Source organism: Podarcis erhardii, assembly GCF_964252035.2.
Source record: "Podarcis erhardii genome assembly, chromosome: 1".
Taxonomy (NCBI): domain Eukaryota; kingdom Metazoa; phylum Chordata; class Lepidosauria; order Squamata; family Lacertidae; genus Podarcis; species Podarcis erhardii.
In genome coordinates this window covers 92,207,788-92,223,266 of record NC_138497.1, presented here as the reverse complement: position 1 = coordinate 92,223,266, position 15,479 = coordinate 92,207,788, and the positions used below count along the sequence as shown (strand labels likewise).

Here is a 15,479-nt window from a genome sequence, read left to right as displayed (position 1 = left end):
TTTGTGTGTGTGTGTGTGTGTGTGTGTGTGTGTGTGTTTAATGTAGTCCTTGTAGAACAAGACCTGACAAAATGCTGGCTTTTTAAAACAAACTAGTCCAAGGCTTACAGAAGCATCTTTCATGAACTGATTGACTATATCTGAAGAGATAGCTACCTCATTACATGCACTATATTTCAACGCTGAGAAAACAATGCACGTCAGGAGACAATAAAAAACAAGTACAAATGATACAGGTCATCTATGATAAATGTAAGTAGTGTTACATGAAATATGAGATACGATACCCAGGCTTTAAAAAAGGAAAAGGAAAAGGAGGAGGAGGAGAGTGAAATAGACAAGAAGAAGTGGGCTTTTCCAATGAATCAGTCTATTGCTTGAGAGACCCAACAGATTTCAGTTCCACTAAATGCCTTCTCCCATGCAAAATATTAATCAGTTTTTATATTTAATGGTGAGGAAGTGGACTGAATAAGAAGATATGTATTTCAAAAGAGAGGGATAAAATGCAGAGTTCTGAAAGATGGATGTAATTGAGGAATAAGAGCAAGAGGGAAATCTTGATACACTCCAGATTTTTGTCAGATAGCAATATACCACCTGAAACAAGGGGATGTTATTGTGGCTAGCTCAAAACCAGCTCAAGGACTCCTAGAATATCAGAAAACAATTAGTAAAGGGTTGTATCCAACATAGTGCTACCTCAACGTTCTGTCAGTGCAAGGATTTTTACTTGCGCAACAGAGTATTATCCTCCACTCCTCCATGCACTGATGGGATGTGGTAGTTGAATACTGCCCAAATAATCAGTGGTGCTTAGGGCTAGTTTACATATGCACATGCATCACATGCTCTTCCATCATTTGATTTGTCACAACTAAGTGTTTTAACTGATTTGACTGAAAGGCATTGGGTGGAATCCAATTAGTGCTCTTTTGGTCTAGTGAAGATGTCCACTAATAGAAGACACAGAGAAGTAATTTTTGTCAGTTCCCCTTTCTTCTTTCCCTGAAAACCAGCTCCTGATTATTGGGGAACTCTACAAAACAGGATGAAAAGGTAGTTTGGGGCGGAAGCTAGAAGGAAAATCAACAAAAACCACTTCTCCTGTTCTATCTGCAGATGTTTCCACTGGATCAAAAGCCCTTACCTGAGTGCAAGACCACAAACTGGATTCCAGTTATTGTGTACGAGGCAATGTAGAAGTAGATTCTTGTCTTTTCCGTTCAATCCATTATGGTTCCTTCATACATGCATAGTATCACCTGATGCCAGAGTCATAAAGTGATGAGTTCAGGGATGAACTAATGTTATTACTGAATGCACTGGTGCAAGCAAATTTTTCCAGCTGACTGGTTTAAATACTGTAGGTTGCCTTTATCACTGCCAACACTAGATAATGGTTACCCTTTTAACCACCTGGAACTGGCAACTGTCCTCTTGTACTTAAAACAATAATGCTGAAAAAGGTAAGAGGAATGCAGACCACTTGAAGAAAGAAAGAAAATAATCATGACAATTAAGAGTGGATCAGTTGGAGAAGGTGCAAAGCAGAAAAGAATTAATAAAACCATGATGATAAGACAGCATGATGTACAGTAGTGTACTCTCACTGACCAAGATTAAAAAGGGTCTGGAAATGAAGCCTTATGATGAAAAGTTGAGTATGTTTAGTTTGGAAAAGAAAAGACTGAGAGGAGACATGATAGCCAACTTCAAATATCTAAAGGGCTGTCACACAGGGGATGGAACAAGCCAGCACCCAAACCAAAGGATTCAATTTACAAGAAAGGAGATTCTGACTACACATCAGGAAGAACTTTCTGATAGTAAGTGCTGTTCAACAGTGGAACAGACTCCCACAAGAAGTGTTGGACTCTCCTTCCTTGGAGCTTTTTAAACAGAGGTTGGATAGCCATCTGTCATGTATGATTTAGTTGATATTCCCGCGTTGCCGAGGGTTGCGCTAGATAACTCTCGGTTTCCCTTCCAACTCTACAATTCTGTGATTCTATAAACCCTGTTCCTCCCCTATTTGGAGCTCTGACAGGTTTAAAAATGAACACCGCTCCACAGATACCTGCATAGTTTCTGAGGAAGGGACCTACACTGCTCACAACGGCTGATTTTTGAGCGACTATGCAAGCTGTGTATGTCTAGAGACATAACAAATGTGTGCAGCTCAGTTTGTAGCACCTAATTTGCAATAATATTGAAGTCCCCCCATGATAACTCATTTACTCTTATAATAAATATATAAAAAAGACAAATTGCTACATTGAACATGCATTTTCTTCACTGCATGGAGCTGCTACCCCAGGGAGAAAGCCCCGTGCCGCTAACTAATAGTAAATCCTTTGGAAAATCATGTGTCATAATGATGGACAACCACGGAAAGAGTATTAAATAGATTTAGAGGTTAGATACTCAACGAGAACAAAAGGGGCCCTTTGCAAACTCCCACCAATCAGGGCTGGCTTGACGGTGTGAAGATTAGCACCAAATCCAGGCCAGGAAGAAAAAGGTTCATTATAAGACAAGACAACAAAGGGTTTGCCCAACGAATCTCACTTTGAATTGCAAGTAGAGGGGGGATCGCATTACCCTGGTGATTGACTAACTACAGGATCGCCAAGAAATGCTTAGCACCTGGGGACTAGCCCTGCAATCTCTTACACATTTCAAGCCAATTGGCCCATTGGGCTACTGAAATAAACACGACGCAATGGTCTTTATGGTATTATTGATGACACCACTTGAATAAGGAATTACCACTTGTATCAGGAATTAATAAAACTAGATCTTGTCTACCCTGCTTTGGGCAATTCACATGGTCAGCATCAGAGTCGTGGGTGGTTGCACCATATTGCATCTTAGTAGCTTGCAAGACGACTGCTTTTGGAATTCGTAATAAGTGCTATCATCACAATAGACAGATGATCATCTGGACCAGCCATTACTCTCTTGGTTTTTTTGTATGGTGCCAGAGTACCCTCATGGTGCTATATAAATAACAAATTCAAAGTTTTTGCTAACAAAATGAAGTGTCAGGCACATCAGACTTCTGGTTCTCTAAATTTTCGTCCCCATTTTTGGAAGGGGAGGTAAAGTGCATGTGCCACAATACTCCTCTTCTACAGTTGTATTTTGTTTGTGAAAATCCCACACAGAGAAACACATGAGGCTTCTGGAAGGGGCGGAGGGGTGGGACGGGGAGACCACCAAATGTCAACGGATAGAAGCAAAATACACACTTATTTTATAACTCACCTGAGGCAAAAGAAGGGATGAGAAACCCATGACTGTGTTAGACTACAACTCCCATTATCCTAAGCCATTGCCCATTCTGTCTGAGGCTAATGGGAGTTGGAGTCCAACAGCCTCTGGAGGGCCACAGGTTCCCCATCCAAGTGGCACAAGGAAGGCTGAATAATATATTTTAAAAAGGAAGTAAAATTGAAAGGTTTGAAAGGTAGGCTCCAAACTTGCAAGATGAATATTTAATCATGCACAAAAATAAAGGTTCAATGTTCAATTAAATTTAACAAGGATTTTATAGAATCTTCACTATTTTTGGATGTCACACCCGATCAGTTGCAAACCTTTCCCCTCCTGTTTTTTTGTTTTTGTTTTACCGCTTAAGACACATCATCCCAGAATGACTTATTTGATCGCTACTTCACAATCACTATTGGTTTACTTTTCAAAACCAATACGCCATCAGTCAGTAAGAAGAATGTTAGGTGGGACTGCAAAGGATGGCTTTCATGCAATACTTGCAAAATATTATAGCCATTTCAGAAAAAGACAGTATCAGGGGGAAGAATCTTATTGCCAAGGGCCAGTGAAAATCATTTCATGCTTCAAAAGTTTGTGATTGGTCTTGCAAGGAAGAAAAAAATTATATATACTTTCCGTAGTTGAAAATTGTTTTTGGTTTTAAACTGGAAGCACCTAAGTCTGAGCTATGCCTCTTATGCATGGCAGTCTCTAATGACTTTTCCATACCTGTCCTTGTAAAACTATATTATGCTTACAATTCATGAATGAATAAATAGATGGAGAAAAGCAACAGAGGAGCATTTTAGAATTCAGCCCTCCAACCTCGCTGCCCTGAATGTGCTGGCAAAAGTTCTCTCACATGCCCTTCAAAAATGCTGTGGGAAAATGTGTCCCTGTGCATTGACACAGCTGACAATCCTACATCCACTTAACTGGAAGTAAACCCCACTGAACTCAGTGGGACTTCTGAGTCACCCTCTATGGGATTGCACAGTAAGCCAAAATCCTGTACGCGCTTGCCTGGAGGATGTTTCGTTCAGGAAATGATCACAGGGCTGGGCTTTGTCTGGTCAAATTGTAGAACAGCATTCCCCAAACTGGTGCTCTCCAGGCTATTATTGACTATTAGCTATGCTGGTTGGGGCTGATGGGAATTGTAGTCCAAAACACCCAGTGGGCATCAGGTTGGTGGAATATGCATTTTCCTTATTCATCTCCCAGTGATATCAGAAGGATTCATTAACAACCAGGGTTGTCTCATATTTCCTGCCATGGGTATACCTACAGATTTCTTGTTTCATCTCTGTTGTATTTACTCATTGTGGGTTATAAAACAGCTCCCGTGTTTTGTACAGATCCCAAAACACTTTGCCTATTAGATGACCGTAATGCAGCAGTCGAGGAGGGGAATGAAACGGACAGTTGGAGTTTGGCAATAGCCTTATCTGGCAAATCTATCTGCTGAAAATCCTGTCATGTGCTTTTCAAGGCAGTAGGAGAAACAGAAGGGTTATTTTCCATAACTTTTAGAATTCTCCGTGGATAAGCTGAGCTGCCGCCTCCCCTCCAAAATTCCAATTCTCATGAGCTTGCATCTTGCTCTGGCTATACAGAAAGTACAAAGGAGCATTGCTAATTTGCACTTTTAAGAGGCAGGAGAGAAACCTTTTCTCTGACTTCTTATTTGTTACCCCAACACCTCTCACTCTGTTACAGTTACTGGGAAGATGTAGCTGAACTGGAACTGTAGAGCACATGCACACACCTTCTTGATGTAGCAGGATGGACTGAACATCAAGTGGATGTCTGTGCACAAAGGTGTGGCTATTATGAATCATTTATTAGGCTAGCTAAAGCTTTAGGAACAGCACACTCACTAACATAAAGGAGACATTGACTTTGGGAATATTGTGTTGTTGTGCTTACTGCATATTTTTACAAGGGGCGACAAGATTGCTTTATAACTGTCTGTTTCAAGACTTTCAACACCACTTTTTTGTCATCAGAAGTTACCACTTTCTCATAAGGGAGCAGACTTCAAAACAACAGCCAGAAAGATCACAGAACCAGGCATTCAGAGATAACCTTCTGGTCTAATGGAGATTTTTGGTGATCATTACGGGGTGCACATTACAAGTCATTTGGACAAACAGGCAACACAGAGCAAACCAAACATTACAGAAAAGAGCTTATAGCTCTGAAGATACCCCACTGCTTGATAAATTACTGGTTATATTAATATGGGGCATGCTTAAACTTTGTATTGCTTGAATTGGAGACCTATTGACAAACTTGTATACTACCCAGGACTGTTTGTCAATAACACCAACTTAAATGTTGCACAAGACTTCCACAGCTGTGGCCGCTTGCCTCTCCACCTGGGTCACCCTGGCTTGTAGGATCTGGAAGAAAAGCTAATACCAAACTATTCTGGTTTTATTCCTTGATACCTAAAGAGAGTCAATCCCTCCTTCTGATGCTCCCTACCTCATTATCCATCTTTGAGGGACTCCTCCAGATGACCTAGTTATTGAGTGCTCATTCCAATCTGCTTGCAGGGAGCTTATACGACAATGATAATTCATTCTCATTTGCTAGTGGGGGTTCTTATACATCTTCTCATTAATCATTTGTTCATTCTACACTTTTCCATGCATTTCCCCATCACATTCCTAACTGCAAAAAGCCCATAAAAATGAATTTGTAGTGTTAGGTCGACAGAGGGCTTTAATCTACTTGTGCAAACCTATATTTCTCAGTATACCCTTGAATCCCTCCCACAAAATAGTGACAGGCTGGCAGTGCCCTTAATGGCTCTTGCTCCTGATGGTTTCCCATGCCAGCTTCCATTTATGGAGAATTCTTTGCAGGCCTGGTACAGCTGTGCCACCGAAGCCTTCTCTGGAATGGAAACACATTTCAACTTTGTGTCTGGACCATCTCAGAGGCCAACAGCAGGACAAAGTCCTAATCCCTCTTTGTATTCCAAATTCCTATGACCCTGGTTTACCCATCTGCTAGTGATTTCTGAATCCTTCCCATGGCTCACAGGGGAGAAAACAGCTCCAAGCTTCAGACTTTTGGACATTAAATTGACAGCCAGAGAGCTGGATAATAACATCTATGATTCTGTTTTGCTTCTAGGTATTTATGAATTGTATGTGGTATGCATTGCTGATCTAGTCAGAAGGAAACAAGGACTCCTGTTCATACTTAGTTGTCCCCTCTTCTGTGTGAAAGAGTATGTCTTCTAAGAGAAATCGTTAAAACATTAAGATGGGAAAGAGGGGGGAAGAAAGGGGTCTTTTCAACAACAGATGCAGTCCCCATTGTTACTGCTTGAGCTTGACCCACAGATCTATATTGAATTAGGTAATGTTCATCAATAAAAATTGACAAAATATGATTGTGGTGAAATAGCTCATGCCAGAATAACTGCCTCTCAAAAAACACCCTATCCCGTCCAGTCCCTCACTCCTTTTCTTCTTCCTCTTTCTCTCCCTCCCTCCCTCCCTCCCTCCCTCCCTCCCTCCACTCCCCCCCCCCCCCAATTCCTCTGTGGTCAGGCAAATAATGAAGCTTCTACATAGAGAGGACAAAAGGAAGAGTGAATAGAGCTTAACTTGCATGAGGAGGAAATAACCTTTTCATTACAGTTATATGACTTTAATTTTAATGACTTCCCCGACTGCATTAACAAAGAACAGGGATCAGAGGCCTTAGCGGGGGTACTGTCAGGGTCACCAAGTCATAAGAATGCCCCAGGAAACAAAAGTTGCTTCAGCATGCCATAGCAATGAGCTCTATGGGCCATCGCATTCCCAACTCATCATGCCACCTAAGACCATTTCAGAAATACAGAATGTCTGAATATTTAAGGGAAATTAAAAGGAGAGGGAAAGCTGCAGAGGTGGTGGGGGGTTCCCCCAGAGCTTTTCCACCAGGAGCCGGCTAGCCAGGGCAATAAATGTTTGGCAATGATCTGTCTAAACTGCTTCTCACTGCTATAGACTGGACAGATATCTACAATACTCACAATGCAATTAATCAGGCATTCCATATCACCAGGGAGATAGAGAAGTAATAAAGAGGGATTGACAAGGGGAACTCATAAAAAAACAAATTGCAGTGTCTACTTGATATTAATAATTCTGCTAGGCAACATGCCTTCCTTATCTGAATAAATCTTGGGAGTTTTACGGCAAAGGAAATACAAATTACAGACCACAATGTCACATATACGACACAAACTTTATTTGGCAAGTGTTTCCTCCATGCAAACTGAAGACTAAAATGCTTCACACAATTAAGAGAATAAATGACAACATGCGGAGGAGGTATATGAAAGAGAGAGAGAGAGTATGGTAAAAGGACAATATTCTGGCTGAAAAGAAAAATGAGACTTGAAAGCTGACAAGAAAAAAGATGGGCCAAACAGCAGAAGGAGCTCAGGTAAATACTTTGGAATCAACCAATTAGATCAGTGTTTCCCATCACAGGAACTTTCTCCTTTAGATTTTCTTGCAAGGTTTCAGTGCTGTTAGTGCCCACTGTTACTGCAAATGTAAGAAGCATTTAGCTATCCAGTAACTGCTTACACTCTGTGAAGAAGCCATTATAGCTAGCAGCTTGCACTGAGGTTGCAGCTGCTCTCTGTTTTCGCAACTTGGATGCATTACAATTTGGGAATTGATATCCCGAAGGAAGGTGGCAAATATCACAATGAATGAGGTGGAAAATCTGGAGGTCCAGGTGCTGTGGTCCAGTCATAGGTGAATTACGACAAAGGTTGGAGCTTCACTAACATGTGAGAGAAGTCTGCAAGTTGCTCTAGAACCTGAATTATAACAAGCTGCAAACAGGAAGAAATTCAAAGCCTCTTCTTTTATTCCTTAAATAGACTGGTGGGAGTTGCCTAGACATTGTCAATAAATATACAGAGAATACTGCATTATTCATATTACTTTCCTCTGGTTAGTAGTAAAACCTGCTGCTCTTTGGATCTTATGCGCAAAAGCTATGGTGACCTGCCCTGTATAAATATCTCCAGGAAATACGAGATAAACAACACCTACTGATTCTTTCACTTCCTCCTTTTTTACACTAAAAAGAGGACCTACAAGGCAATGGAGTTACAAGCCAAACAGATCTTGCTAGTTTCTGGCCAGAGCTGCTTTAAATAAAATTAGCTGAAGGAGACAGACACATCCCAGCACTGAAGAACATTTGGAAAATTGGATTGCAATGATGTGCATCTGGAGGTTTGAGCTAGAAGTATTACTTCAGATGTTCATTGCCATTGTGATTTTTGTTGTAACAGCATAAAAAACATTTTCTTCCCTCTCTCCACCTCCAGCATAGATGTGCAATCTTGGCCAAACAGTACAAGGCCAAATCAGCCTCAGGCCAGTCCTACCTGGGAACTTATTTTCTGCCAAGCATATTTTTTAAGCACTCAGCAAACCAGTCTCAGGAGCAGATGACTGTGAGCCGTGGTTCCACAATCCAGAGTAGATGATTCCTTTGGCTTCTCACTATATTAATTTTCTTGTTTATAAGAATATTTGCCATCAGTAGTATCTTTGACAGTGTAAAAGAATTCTTAATATGAAAACTATTGGGTCAAAAAACCTTGACTCCAGAATGTGCAGGGGAACAACTCTGTTAGGTTGGCTAGCTTACCTGCTGTAAGTGGTATTGCAAGTGCACAAGCTTTTGCAATGCCCAGCAGCTAGATATCTCATTAAGACTACTAAGAATAATCCCAAGCCAGTGTAAGCAAGTCTAAATAAGGAACTTCCACATCTAAACTTCTTGTTATGAACAAGATAATTGAATTCAATGTGTACTCCAAGTATAATTCATGGCTGAACTGATATACTTGGGGTACATGTTGAAATTCAGTTGTCATATATTGATACATTAACTGTTGGTTCACCTCCTCCTTTTTACTCAGCTTTCGCCTATCAGGATACATGTAGTCAAGTCCAAGACCACAGAGACCAAAAAGGGTCAAAACACCACAAGTGAAGTCAGAAAGCTTATCATGGAGGATAAGGCTATTTTGCGGAGGATAAAACTACTAATGGCTACTACTTATTATGGCCATGCTCTGCCTCCATAGTCAGAGACAGTGGTGCTTCTGAATATGAGTTATTATGAGAGTCGGGGGAGAGTGCTCTTATGTTCATTTGCTGGTTTCACACAGGCATCTGGTTGGCAACTGTGAGATGATGCTGGACTAGACGGGCCATTGACTTGATCCAGGAAACTCTTATGCCCCATGAGGCAACTGTCATCAATGGTGCTGAAAAGGATTATGAAGTTAAACTTTCCTTTTCCTTTCCTTTTCCTTTTCCTTTCCTATTCCATTCCATTCCAACACTCATCTTCCTAAACCTGCCAGGATGAACTGATAAATATTGATCATCAGAGGAAAGTTACAGTTTGCTGAAAAAGGGTTCTTGGCCAATATCAGCTCTGACTCTGAGCTACCAAGCTGACCTATAGTAGTTATATTATAAAGTAGTCCTGATTGGCTGGCCATTCTTCATCCCTTTGTACTTCAGCTCAAAGTAGCAATATAAGTAGCCTAGTCCTCATTGTGAGAATAAATACCACCCCCAAAAGCTCACAGGTATGGCTTCTTGGCATACAGTAACATTTAGTAAGGACAATTGACTCCCAGATCAGTAGATACTCTGAGAATGGATGACATGCTGCCAGAAATCTATGCCAATACGGTAATAGAAAACGTAACCTCAGACTGCAAGTATGCAGTGTAAAAGGTCATAATAGGCAAGCTGAAGGCAAAGCAAAATTGAAATTACATTATGCTTTAGTTTTTAGCTATAATCTGCATATTTTTTTACGGCCCCACTTGGATCACATTGAAAGGAAACAACAACCGAGTGTTCTCGTAACACTGCTCTTGCTTTTGAGTCTGGGAGGCCTTGTGGCTTAAGTTGTGGCGGTGGTGGGGAGAGAGGTTTCTTACAGAGGGATTTGCCAAGTCAGGTCAGAGGGTGGTTTTCCCCACTTACAGCCTCTAGCTCTTTATTTTGTTTAGGTTGCAGTACTTCTCCAGTTCCAGCATCACCAGGCCAACAGCTCTGCTGCTTTGATGATGAGTCAGACTAGGCAGAAATAGGTACCTAGTATTTCAACTCTGGTCTACATTAAATTGCCATGTGCTTCAGAGGTGGGTAGAACAAATCTGCAGCATTGGAGACGGGGGCTGTGTGGAAGGGCTGCTGTTTGTTGCATTCATTCATGGCATGAATGGTACATGTCAGAGCTATGGAAAGCTCTAGACCTCAGTTGTTCTTTTATTGGCTATTGGATTTTCTTGTTGTTCGTACTCTATAAACCTTGTAAAAGCTGAAAGGCTTTATATTTTTTTTTTAAAAAAAAAGATGAAGAGATTCAGGCATGGTGCAAATAGTTATGGAGAGGGGTGTTTTTATCCTACTACAACATTTTATTTCCAACACCTCCACTTACACTGTTTTGCACTCAGAGGTGAGGTCCTCACAGGTGGTAATATGTTTTCCCCCCTTTATGCTAACTTTAACAATGAATTCTTATCCACTCCGAGGAAAGATGGAAGTCTGCATGAATAGCTTCTGAAGAGGCTGGTGTTGATTTCCAATTTTATGTGGATCGTAATCCTGACAAATGAGTCCCTTTGGTGAGTTCTAAAGTATTACGCCCTGGAATGATATATTCTGGAATATATATTTGATTCCCAGTTCCCCACCCTCCTCCACCTAAAGAAGAAAAGAAAGTATGAACTTTATAGGAGTCACTTCGTGCTAGAAAACAACTAATAAAACTACTAAGCTGACTTTTCATGGAAAGCCTGAAGTCGTCTTCATAAGGATTTGCTTTCAATGATCCCGCAGCAATCGATGAGCAAGATGTGAAACTGCAAGTGAAACAAATCTTGTATAGAACAAATAGCAGGTCGCATTCTGACGTTCTTACCATGTAAGGGGTGGGATTCTGCTCTGCAAAATTCGGAACTCTGTGAACCTGAATGCCATCTAGCCAAGTGGGTTCTCCAGATGAAAGAACCAACCATATAAACCATGTACTGTGGGAATAAGATGGATTCTGTGGAAGCATATTAAATGCAAATGGCTACTATGCAGCCTTCTGTGCAAATCAAGTCCTTAATATAAGGGAAAAAAACATACATAGGAATGTGAGCAATGTGGTACACAGATGCTCTTCAAAGAACCATGACATGTTTTTACAGTGCGTGCACAAGCAATGCTGCTCATTTTATTTTCTGAAAACATTCCAACATTTAAGGGAAGTTTCTAAAGGCTCCATAGCAGCAGGATGCTCTAGTTTCAAAGCATGGTGCCAGCACATCTCCAGCTGAAATGTGTGAGGTGTGGGTCAGCAGAATCCAGTTGAAACTGACAGCATAATTCAGGGTAATTCCGGGTGCAGGTCTTTGGTTTCCACCAATGGAAGAGTCTTCAGGGCAGGGAACTTAACACAGGCCCACGGCACAAATTTGCATAAAATATGCATATGCTAATTTATATGTAAAAATGAAAATTTTCTTTCAGAGGGAAAATAAAATCTGGCTTTCAATTTGCCAGTGCTTAATTTGCCTTGGTTGGAAGCAGAACTTTGTTATAGGCTCTCTGAGGAAAAAAGATTGATACATGCAACTGTTTATTTAAATACATAACAATTCAACAGCCCAAAGTGTGATGTGATATTGGTGGGGCAATAAAGGCTGGTTGTATAAACCAATAAGCTGACAATATTATTTTCTGAAAAGTAGAGACAGTTGGGAAATATGCCTCAAGGATCATCTCACCCCACATGAACCAACCAGGACCCCAAGATCATCATCTGAGGCACTTCTCCGTGTGCCCCCTCCATGGATGTTTTGGAGGGTGGCAAAATGAGAATGGGCCTTTTCAGTGGTGGCCCCCCTGCTTATGGAATGATCTTCCCAGGAAACATGCATACTAAGAATATTTTAATAAAGAATCAGACAGACAAAATTGGTTTGGGGCTATTTCTGCATTGGGTTTACCATATCAGTAAGTTATGCCTTTCTAAAACAAGTCAGCATCCAGTTAACTCTCAGGTTTAAACTGATTTGCTCCCACTGAAGTAAGTGGGACCATAACCAATTTAAATCTAAGCATTCCAGTCTAATTGGGTTAAGCGTTGGATTTCCATGGTGGTACAGCTGGGGTCGCGCAGCTGTTGCAAAGGCTTTTAATACTGCAGACTGCAAAATTGCAGAACACAAACTGACAGACATTTCTACCACCTGCAGGCAGCCCTAATTATCTGGGGTAATAAAGATAAGAGTGACAAGGATTAAATAGATTTGTAACTATTGTATATGTAACTGTTGGCTGTGATCATTCGTTTTTACTCTGTTTGTATGGTCTTTACTAGGCAGGACTCTGTCACCTGCTTGCTTTTCTCTCTCACACACACCCCACTTCCCACCTCATGAACCCCCTTGCCAAATTTCCAATTCTGTTTTTTTGAAGCTACTTCTCTGTTCTATTCTGCAATCCCCCTTTGCGCTCATTTTCACCTTCACCTTTGTACCCAATGCCCATGTCTCTTCCTCACCCTCCTTTATCACAACCGCACCCGGACATACAGGCCACACACATCCCAGTTACCTCCTCCCACACATTATACCTACTAAACACCCTTTTCACCTTCTGCCCATTTATGCAGCCGCCACCACCTCCTATTCTGCATTCCCCTTTGCACCCACACTTTCCTCTTCTTCCTTTCTCGCACCCCCAGCTTCATCTTCACCCTTTTTCTCAAGGGTCCTTTTTTCTCAACTCCCCCTTGTACAAACACCTCCATTTCCATGCTGGCTCCTTTCCCTTATTCTGCAGCCCTCCCTTTATGACACACATCATTATCACCAACACCCACTTTTTCCTACTTCCTCCTCCTTTCAACTCTCCTTTGCACATAGGTTAAGGTAAAGGGACCCCTGACCATTAGGTCCAGTCGTGACCGACTCTGGCGTTGCGGCGCTCATCTCACTTTACTGGCCGAGGGAGCCGGCGTACAGCTTCCGGGTCATGTGGTCAGCATGACTAAGCCGCTTCTGGCAAACCAGAGCAGTGCACGGAAACACCGTTTACCTTCCCGCCAGAGTGGTACCTGTTTATCTACTTGCACTTTGACGTGGTTTCGAACTGCTAGGTTGGCAGGAGCAGGGACTGAGCAACGGGAGCTCACCCCGTTGTAGGGATTCGAACAGCCAACCTTCTGATCGCAAGTCCTAGGCTCTGTGGTTTAACCCACAGCGCCACCCGCGTCCCTCCTTTGCACATAGACCAGCCCTATTCCCAGGCCTCCTTCTCTCTCCTATTGTGCAGGCCCCTGTGTACACACACCCTATGTTACTGTATGTTTAAGATGAATAGAATCTGTACCCTTAGAGAACATCAATTTCAGCTGTTGGATGGTGTACATACATGGATGTTTACTTGTTAATGAAATAGCCACTGTAAGCTACTACATAGAATTTGGAACTTCATTTTGAAGACAACACACAGTACCAGGAGTGAAAGTATTATGGAATATTTGAGGGCTCTGCGCCCTTTATTACTCTCATATGAGGCAGCTGAGAGGGAGAAAGGAGGGACACTGATATTCTGGCCTATTCCTGTTGATTTCTCCCAATGGACCCTCTTTTCCTCCATAGCACTACAAGTGCCCCATTTAACCCCATCCATTTCCACCTCCTCCCCCAATTCCAGCTCCTCTCCAGATTTCTTCTCCCCCATCACATGTCCTAAAACTCTAACACACTCTCTCTCTCTCTCTCTCTCTCACTCTCTGTCTCTCTCTCTCTCACACACACACACACACACTCTCTCTCTCTCTCTCTCTCTCTCTCACACACACACACACACAAACCTATCTTCCTCCCTACTTCCCATATTCCCACACATATTTCGCCTGCCCCTTCACCAATTCCATCTGCCTTTCCTCCTGTCATTGGAGGATTAACACAGAGAGAAACCCTTCTTTCCCAACACCAAAACCTTCCCTTAATCATACAACTGTCATTTGCTACAGACAAGTCTCCCCATTTTTTCTTCCTGCCCCCCCCTCCTGCCTTTAGAACCTTGGGAAACAGTCAATGAAAACAGTGTGATAGAAGACTAGTGCAAATATAGTATAGAGGGAAACCAGTCCTCATATTCTGCTTGAGATTCCATTTGGACCACCAACTTGGGGTGGGTGGATAGACTGAACATCTCAAGAAACCACTTTCCATTAAAAGATGGTAGGAAAGGCATCAACATTAAGAGGAGGCTTACATATTTGTCTGCAGGCAATATAATTGGAGTCTGCATCCAAACAGAACAAAAGCAGACTTAAAGTGAAATCACTATGTAATCCTTATTGTGGGTGTTGTTGTATTTATGGCTTGCTATGTGTTGATTTTATTCAGATTTTATTCTAGTGTTTGTGAAGTGCCTGGATTTTTTTTTTTTTTTAATGTAAGGTCATATAGAAATGTTTTAAATAAATAAATGTCTACTGATCCCAATGCGGCTATAAGATTTGGCAAGCAAATCACAAAATGTTTTTCTTTTTTTAAAAATCATTTGTGAGAAGTTAGACGGTCAGAGGGGAGTCAAGAGGGCAAGAGAAGTTAGTTGGCGCTTCAGTCTCCCCCTGCTCTTGCTGGCTCAGTAAACAGTGTACAAGAAATATTTTTAAAGCTCTCTGCCACTTACTGTTCAACTCTTTGTGTACTGTGTATGCATAGCTCTTTTGTGGCAGACACCGCTAGCCTCATCATGGAGTTGTGACACTGCTGAACTGCTTCATAAAACGCCACTCTCCTGTCATTGATTTTCGTTCATTGAGTGTCACACAGAACAGGAACTAGTTGAGAACAGCACACATAATAGCTCCTTAGAGACACTCTTAACTGGGTTCGACAGATGTGCAGGGGGGTGAGAGAAGTGCTACTGCAGCACCAGTGGACTCTCCCCACGCCTATTCACATTCATTAGAGCATCTATTGAGAGCCCCTGTACGTAAAGGTGTACAGGGGGAGACCTCTCTCTGCACAACTGGGAAGGTAGGGTCACTGATTGTGCGGAGACAGGCTTGGCCATACCATTAGGTAGCATGAGGAGCAGGTGTTGTTAGAGGAGAGAACC

The 15,479-nt window shown here is 41.8% G+C and overlaps 1 protein-coding gene across 1 annotated transcript in view; it reads right to left on the bottom strand.

Moving 5' to 3' along the window:
• GLI2 (GLI family zinc finger 2) overlaps positions 1 to 15,479 on the bottom strand; it is a 199,071-nt gene that overhangs the window by 112,517 nt on the left and 71,075 nt on the right. The window lies entirely within an intron of this gene.